This window comes from Wyeomyia smithii, chromosome 3, assembly GCF_029784165.1.
Source record: "Wyeomyia smithii strain HCP4-BCI-WySm-NY-G18 chromosome 3, ASM2978416v1, whole genome shotgun sequence".
NCBI lineage: Eukaryota > Metazoa > Arthropoda > Insecta > Diptera > Culicidae > Wyeomyia > Wyeomyia smithii.
Window position 1 is genome coordinate 117,698,892 of NC_073696.1, and position 9,259 is coordinate 117,708,150.

A 9,259-nucleotide genomic window follows, 5' to 3' on the forward strand; every position below is an offset into this window, starting at 1 on the left:
ATTTTTATTTTGAATGATGATGTCAAAAATGACTAGAGTAAGTTGGGAGCTATACAATCCGAGGCTTGATGAGCATTCAATCCAGGAGAGTGGTAGGAGATACTGAAATAACTAAATCATGAACCTGGATAGCTTATGTGTTTTAGCTATAACGCTGCTGCCAACTGTACAATGTTTCTTTGGATCGATGTATTTTTCAGTATTTACAAACATTTACTACAACACTAGTGTTGAGTGAGATATTTCATTTGAATCTAATTTAATGCATTTGTTGCATAATCATTGCGTTAAGCCCATCACGGTTTTTTTGTTTGAAATTGAAACAAAACTTATGCGTATCACATGAACACCATGATACATTTTTAGGGCCTGAGGATTGTCGTTTACCTATTTTCACTTGCAGAATGAACTTTTAAATAATAAACATTTATAAAACATACAAAAATAACATATGACTCTCAAACAAACTTTTCCTCCGCTTTTAGTTGCTCACATCAAGTCAGGAAGTAATAAAAATTTTGAAATTGATATGATCTGCCTATCTTATGATTATTCATTAAACTTCGAAAATACCACCCCGAGTCACCATGATACATCGATCCAATCTTACCAAATTAGTTTCGTTTCACACTTTGACGTTCGGCACTCAGCCGCCAAACTATCCTCGATTATTATCCACATCATCGTGGTGACATCCCCATTCAGAAACATAGAGACAAAAGCCCTAAAACAAAGACAACAACCACATCAATGACTCGTACACGTCGTTGATCTCCAACATAGAGAAAAATGAGTCAAACCGCGTGGGGAAACTTCACTGCCACATTCGAATTGATGAAGTTAGGCCACTTTACGAGGACCACCTTTCGTCAAGGTAATAAAGTACATCACAAGAAAATCATAAAAACGTAATATGTATCTCGAACTCAGACGAAGAACCACATTACTGTCACCGGAAGATATTGGGAAGGCAATTCATTGAATCAGTGAAGAATTATTCTTCATAAGGTGTGTTTACGATCGATTCAAAAAAGTCAATACTGGTCTAAAATTTATTCTAGTAAGTAAAAAAACACCTGCATCGAATATTCTGAATTCATTTGCAAATTTACCATCAGAAAATTGGCTTTAACTTCGATGCTAATAGTGCCTACGAGAATTTACCTTCAAACCACAAATTAAGTTGTACCCCAATTCGTTCAGTTTACACCTTATGCGAGGCACACAGAACCGTTTTCTACATTCCTAATTAAATTAATGGCTTGATCGCATCTTATCTGTCCGATTCTATCTGGTACCATTTTTCATGGCGGCTATCACGCCTCCTTATGCCGAAACGAAGGGGACACGGTTTCGGCTCCTCGGTCATGCGCACGCCATATTGAGTTATATATGCTCCTTAATTCCTTCGGGTACAGGTTGAGTGATTTCACTAATCGATGCTCATTAATACAGGCTTGGTAGAATGTCAGAAACTTTCTTTCCTCTAACTGTGGCAGTTTGTTTGTGTGATTTATTTTGATTTTCTCAATGGAGTAATGCTTATTTAATTTCTACTATAATAATCTAATAATTACAGTAAAACGTCACAGCAAATTTGTTTTACCGTTTATAAGAAAGTTGACACTTCTTTTCGGTTTGAATCCTTTTGTATACTTTTTATGCTTGTTTTATTAATATCTAAAATTATTAACAAGTAGAAATTTTGAAGATATAGAACAAACAAAGCGGAAAATAATAATTCAACCACTGTGATATACGAAAAATGGATTTGCTAGGTACACATAAGAGCGGCTCAGCTACGTATCGAAATAAGAAAGCGCACTGCCTACTTACAAACACAAAGAGGCATCTTCTGCTTGAACGATGGCCTCAAATGAAGCCTGTTATCTTTATTTGAAATTTAAAGTCATTCTGTCAGTGGTTCTTAGCAAAACGTCTGTGCGCCGAGAGACGGACCGATGACAGCCAGGATATAAATGGCATCTGATAAGAGGCTCACTTTCCAGCGTACAACAAAGTCACACTTTCCTCGAAACCCTCGGTTTTTATTTCATTTTATTTAGCTTTCCAAATTCCATTCCTGCTCGATGATATTATTATTTCATCTCTCCGCATACTGATCCCGCGTGCTGGACCAACTCTACCTCGGCCTGGGTCTTACGCTTTCCGTTTATTACAAAGTGGATATGCCGGCCACTCGTTTGCTGGTAACAACATAATTTACAGTGTTTGAAAAAAGTGATGAAAAAATAAACATGTTCTTTAGGTTATATTTCCGAGGTAAGCCGTTTGAGGAGCCGAGTGGTGATGTGTACAACAATAACACTACCAGCAACAATAAAAAGCTCGAATCGGGACACGGACTCGAAGCGCCCGCCAGGGCGGTGTAGAACCACGACAGCAATTGTTTGCGAGGAAATTCTTTTGTTCTAGCGTGTAAACAATTTTGAGGAATTTTTCCGGTGCCGGCCGCTCCGTTTGTCAATGACCGAAGGGTACATAAATTATGGGAACATTTTTCGAAAACAGATTTCCGCTGAACAGCTGATGCTTGCTTTTCAGAAGTAATTAATTGGATCAAACTAAATATGCTTTTTATCAAAATATCTTTAAAGTATAAAGAATCACATGTAGCTAGCGCTTCAATAAAATTCGAGATACTCTTTGTATCTCGAGGATCACAGAATCGATTTGTTTGAATCGTCGGTCAAAGCATTTTATGATGCGACGGTATTTCGACGTAACGTTTGTTTTTAGACTGTAATTGGTATGTATAGCAGCGGTATATCAAGCTTGAGGTTAAAGTAAATTCCGAAAAGTTGGCGAAAATGTTGTGTTGACTTTATTCCCAAAACTAGTAAAGCAGGATACGAGTCCAAAATCGTTTGAACCAATTAGTCTTTCGTCATTCATTTGTTAATGCTTATCAGAACGGCAAATCAACAGTAACAGCCCTCTATGCACTAGTAATAAAAATTTTAAAAAAAACATTCGAAGTCGAAAAGATCAACTATTTACGAGTAACTCTAGAAAGCAAATTAAATTGAAACAAATACATGGAAAAAGCAATAAATAAGGCTGCAAAACCTTTGGTAAAGAATGAGGATTGGAGCCAAGAATAAGCAGCTAGATCTATACGGCTATTGTTAGACTCAGAATAATATATGCGTTCCTTGCATGGTTACCAAAGACAGATGTTAAGTATGCTAAGAAAACTGAAAAAATTGAAAAAACTTGCTACAATTTCCATTACGGGAGCAATTCGATGTACTCCTTCAAAAGCATTCGATGCTATGCTAAGTTGACTTCTGTTGCAATCATTTGTACAATTGGAAGCTGAGCAAAACGCACCAAAGCTACAAAGAACAGAAAAGTTTTTCGAGGGAGACTTTAGGGGATACCTAAGTTTTCTCAACAACTTGCTCTGTTAACCCTGGAAGGCTGGATGGGTAGGCAGTATAACTATGAACGACTATTCCAAGCGATTGAGCCAAGTCGCATTGAATGGAAATCAGGAGGGCCTAGCATGCAACTAGGCTCAATAGTTTGCTTCACGGATTGTTCCAGGCTTAGGACTGGGAAGCAGGGCTCGGAGTCAGCCTATCAATACCGAAAAGGCCAAATGTATAACAAGCAGGAATACAGAATTTGCATTGAATATTTGCGGCGCAACTATAAACCTGAAAATATGTTATATGGGTCATTCCATACGAAGTGTACATGCCACTTGGACACGACCATCACAGATTTTGTTCAATGTTGTGAGAATTATTCATCTACTGTCTCTTTGGAAAAATCCCAGCTTAATTTATTTTAAATTTGATGGTTTCATCGTGTTTCTCAGAAAATTTTACGTGAGGAGCACTTACCACCCCGTGGTAATATGAGCCAATCTTGAGATATAACATTTTTACGAAAAATTATTAATGAAATTCAAAACTATTTTCGTAAAAATGCTATATCTCGAAATTGGCTCATATTACCACGAAGTAATAAGTGTATATATGTATATTTTGGAATTGTCAAGCTGCTCTAAAAACCCTGAAATCCGCTTTCCATTCTTTAATATTTCGTTCAATTGCGACAGCTATTTCTTCTACTATTCTGGGTACCTGGGTATTGTGATATTGAAGGGAAAGTAAGAACTAATTTGTTAGCGAGAAAAGGGTCAACGTAACCATTCATAGGACCGTTTTGTGGTATCTCAAATTGTGAATGTAAAAAATTGAGAAGGGAGAAAAATCAAAGAAAGATAACATTTGGAAAAACAATAAATCGGCTCGGCAATCGAATCGCCCAATAATACAATATCCCAGCGACTACAAAATATTTCCAAAAAAGAGCTTTTTACCTGGACTTGTAACGGGCCTCTAATACATAACGTTAAACAGCTAGGTAAATTGCAAGATGAAGCCTGTCGCTTCTGTAACCTAGATAGGAACAGATCTAGGTAGTTTCTGATAAAAACTTATTACAACCATTAGACGTTTGGATGACTTCTCCCAATAGGACAGTGAATTTTATATGTTCGAAAATACCTTATTGTGACAATGCCTATATTAAGCAAGTGCAAACCACTGAATCTAATAGTGCTACGACACCCTGATGAGGTTTACATTAAATCTGGGCTCGGCACAATAGATCAAATAACTGGTCGCAGTGGGAAGTGTACCCAATAGGAAACAAATAACAGTAGATTTTGTAATTTCGAAAAATATTAAAAGAGCACTAATTTTCCAATGATTAACTAAATTCTTTTAGGGGAAAAAACATATACGAAAATATTGAAAATTAATTGTTTCCAGAAATAAAACTTCTATGAAAATTTAAAAATACAGGGTGTCACCGTAAATGTGATACACTTTATTCATGCCATAAACTTAAAACAGATTAATATTTCTTGTCAGGATTTCTTTTTATTATCATGATTGCAGTTACAGTTGAATCAGTCCAATTTAAAATTTTCACTTTTGCATTTGATTACGGCCCGCATATATTTCTCAAAATAATCACAAGCAGCACGTACGTGTTTGATCGGCATTTCATGCCAGATTTTCACCAAACGGCTCTTAAAAGTGTTAAAAGTCATGTAATTTACTTTACCCAGCTTTCCTAGAAGGCATTTATATTACAAAAGTTCACATCAATGGACAACGTAATCCTAATTCCCTAACAAAAAAAATCCTAGAAGGCAACCCTAAAAGCTGAAGTCCAAAGGATTCAAATCGGGAGAGGATGCGAGCCATTTAGATGTAAGGATAAAACACGGTAAATTTTCCTATCACCACTTTTAAACGGCCGTTGCGCTTGCGATGTTGAAAGCAGAAATTTATGTTTTCCTATTCTTTGCCACAAGGCAGCAAATGGTATTTGATGACGTGTTGTAGGTAATACTTTTTCATGATTTTCACATCCCTGTCAATAAAAGGCAGTAGCAACATTCGTATGTAAGATATTTTTTATTGTTAACGATTATTTTGTTTGTTCAAAACAGCCTCCAAATCAAATAATGTTTTATCTGAAAAAAATATGTTGCGAGTAGTACTATTTTTAGTACCAATCGAGCTCTTGAAGCCCTGTCGGAAATTTATTTGCGGGATAATCCGTGATTCTTCTTTTTTATTGAAAGCTATACCCGAGGTTCTGTTTGATGCTTTTATGCATAGTGCTATGATTCATGTTCATTTCACAAGCCATTTTCTTGCTAACCGGGCTAGATTTCGTACTTTAACCGCTCCGATCATCACTGCAGTCCGTACACTGCGTTTTTTATCCGGTATCTGCTTGGGGACAACTCTTTTCAGTTTCCTCGAATTGTTTCATGGTCCGGTACACGGAAAATCTGCTTAAATTTAAATATGACAAAAAGATTAGAATCTTGCGAACGTTATTATTTATTTCATTTTACTCAATTTCAATTAATTTTTAGCCTTCAATAACAACATTTTTCAGTTTTGTTTTTTTGTCGTTCTGGCGTAGGACTACGTCTTATTTTAGCATACCGTGGAAAATGTAACGACCATATGATCTTTTTAAATGTATATGCAGTCAACCCTGTTTTCGTGCGATAGGGAGGGACTGCACAAAACAATGTTGCAAAAAAATCATTCGAAACTTAAAGAAAAATTGTATGCAAGTTAGGATGATTGTAATAAATATTAAGAAATAACACATTATTATTGTTTGGTTCGCTTATTAAGGGGTTATATACCTTTTACTCGAGAAAATACCACAAGGTATACAGCCCTAGGGGTTGTATGAAATGGTGACGTAGGACTAAATATTTAATATATGCTAAACTAAATATTATTATATGCTGCGCTTAACTGTTCATAGGTAACACTACCGTTTATTTTTGATAGTCGTTATTTTAAAACTAACGATGCATGAATACATGAAAATTTTACACTAGTAGTAGTTGCGAAAATTCTCATAACTCTTATCTTCAAGCATCTCTAGTACTGAAAAGAACCGATTCCATAATATTCAGTTAAAAATTCGTGCTACAGAACGCTGATAATCGTACCATGAATATTTTGAGTTGACTCGTATGCAGCTCTCGTTTCTCAATGTCGCGTACCTTTAACAGCTGCACTGCTCTCGCTTATGTGTAACAAACTAAACTGAAGCTGAATTTTCTACACGCAGTCTTTTGTATCGAGTTCAGAGCAGATTTTTGCAATTAAGGCGTGGCTACGTAGCTTCGAGAAAGAGGAACAAACCAAAACACCTTCGATACTACTGAGTAATTTTCATAAGCATCAAAAGAAAGGTTTTGCATTCCCGATGCGCAAATCACTCTGGTTCTTAGATTAACTAATTTTCGTTTCTAACATTTGACTGATAACGGTGTTCGAGTGAACACAAACAAGCAATTAAACCGGAAAATCACTCAATTTAGCAGTAAAAATTCTTGAAATGAGGGTTATATCTTGTTGTGATAAACTACTCATAGGCAACACTACCGTTTATCTTTGGTGCGCCCTGGTCGTTATTGTAAAAATGATTATTGAGAAATAGATGGACATTTCACACTAGGAGTAGTTGTGAAAATTCTCGTAACTCTTATCGATAAAATATAAACGATAAAATATAAAATTTGCTCTCCGCTGTGCCCTCCAGCAGCTGTGCCAGCAAAATATCCTGCAGCGTACAATGGTTATTATTGCTGCCGTGTGCAGAATACAGGTAACATGCTCCGCGGTGCCTGGAAGTTGACTCGTATGCAGCTCTCGTTTCTCAATGTCGCAAAGCTTTAACGGCTGCACCGCACTCGCTATTGTGGAACAACTAAACTGAAGCTGAATTTTCCACACGCAGTCTTTTGTATTGAGTTCAGCGTAGATTTTTACCATTAAGGCGTGGCCACGCAGCTTAGACAAAGACAAACAAACCAAAACACTTTGTTGAGTCTATGTAGTCAGTGGAATTTATTTCGTCCATGTTATTGTTATCTGTGCTTGGGAAGCAAGCCAAGAACAAGGGAAATGTATGGGAAAGCTTGACCTTGGAACTTTTCACCTTTTTCCACCATTAAGCAGTAAAGCAACAATGTTGAACATAATATCAAAAAATTGTTACACATTTTATCTATCCACCGAAATATAAATGACTAAGATGCATAAAGTCGTTCGCTTGATATAACCGTTTGAAATCTGACGCAACATTTGCCAGTTTCATTTTCATTTTCACAAAGTGTAATTTAGTATAGAAAACAAAGACGTAGTCCTACGTCAAAAGAGTAAAGTGTGGAATTTTTTCATGCGTGTAACACCTCTTTTATTGCACACAAGTAGTAATTTTCTGAACGTTCAATTAATCAACAACAACAAAACACAATTCTTTATGAGAAATATCAATAACTCGAGGAGTAATGTCCGTTTTCCCGAAACACTTTTTTTGCACAGGTTTGTGGTGTTAACGATAGCGGCGCAGCAGATAAACCGAAATCAAAAAACATATTATTTCATTAGTTTAGAAGTGTGCCGGGTATCTGAAGAATCGTTTTTATAAGTATTTTATTTCCAGTGCAAACGGGAACGTTTTTCCCGAAAAAAAAAACATGTTTTGGGCGTAGAAATTCGGATGAAAAATTATTTTTCGGCAAAGTTGAGCTTCCTCTATCAAAAATCGATCATTCAACGGCCGAGGAATTTATTTACAATTATTTTGTAACAAACTCGCAAAATTGTGTCATCGAATAATGAATCCAATCACCTACAACTTATCACAGAATCTGCACGAGACTAATTGCTCCAGACCGCCGCACCGTTCACCTGTTGTATGCAAATATCCTCCACGCCCCACCGTGTCGTAAAATGTTAAAAGCCATTGCATTAGAAGTAAACGATCATTCGAATGTGGCAAAATTATCATTTTAATTATTTATCGGTTACTGCCCAGTAATTACTCGTGTGCAACGCGAAATAAATGCACACAATTATTATGCAGTTCATTTGCATTTGATCACTGATTTCTAGCTACTTAAAGTGCATGTTCCAGCACCTGTTTAGCAACAAATAGTCACTTGATTGAAGTCAATTAGTACCAAATGGAATAGCCACGCAACTGTAATGCAACAGGATGCGATAAACGTAGTACAGCCACTACTCATTGGGTTCGACACATTAGTCAACACCAGCGCTTAACTCATATTGAGTCATCCAAAGCTGGTTACCAAATTTGCTCCAATTTCACCAGGTTAGCAAGATTTATTACTTTGTCAACAACCTAGTTGCTCGTAAAAGCGCTGAACTCGTGGCACTTTGGGAAAGAAAGGACGGGTGCGACGCAACGGCACAAAAGAACTCCAATATAAATCGAATAAATCACGGTGATTTATTTGCGATTTTCAGTAATATTTTGCATGTTTTTGTTCGCTATGTTTGTGGGACATTTCCGCTGCGGTGTGGACTTAGAATAGCCAACGTCCGACAGATCGGCCGACCGGTCAGTCGGGAACAGAACACACTGAAAGTGGTCAACAAGTTTGAAAGTAATCTTATTTTCACGAGCACGAATCGATGGGTGACTTGAACCGAAAGCATTAATTTTATTGTGCATTTTCTGTGAATGAATATCCTTCAATACACACCAGGTTGGGGTTGGTAAAATGTAAACAGCAGTTGCGCACATGGCTGCCAAATCAAATCAGAAGTTTTCGTTCAAATAACTTCAGGGGGTTTGAAACCATGTTGGCGCAGCAGATGGCAAACTCTCAAACTGGCCACACTGTACACCAACTCACGGAACGCGC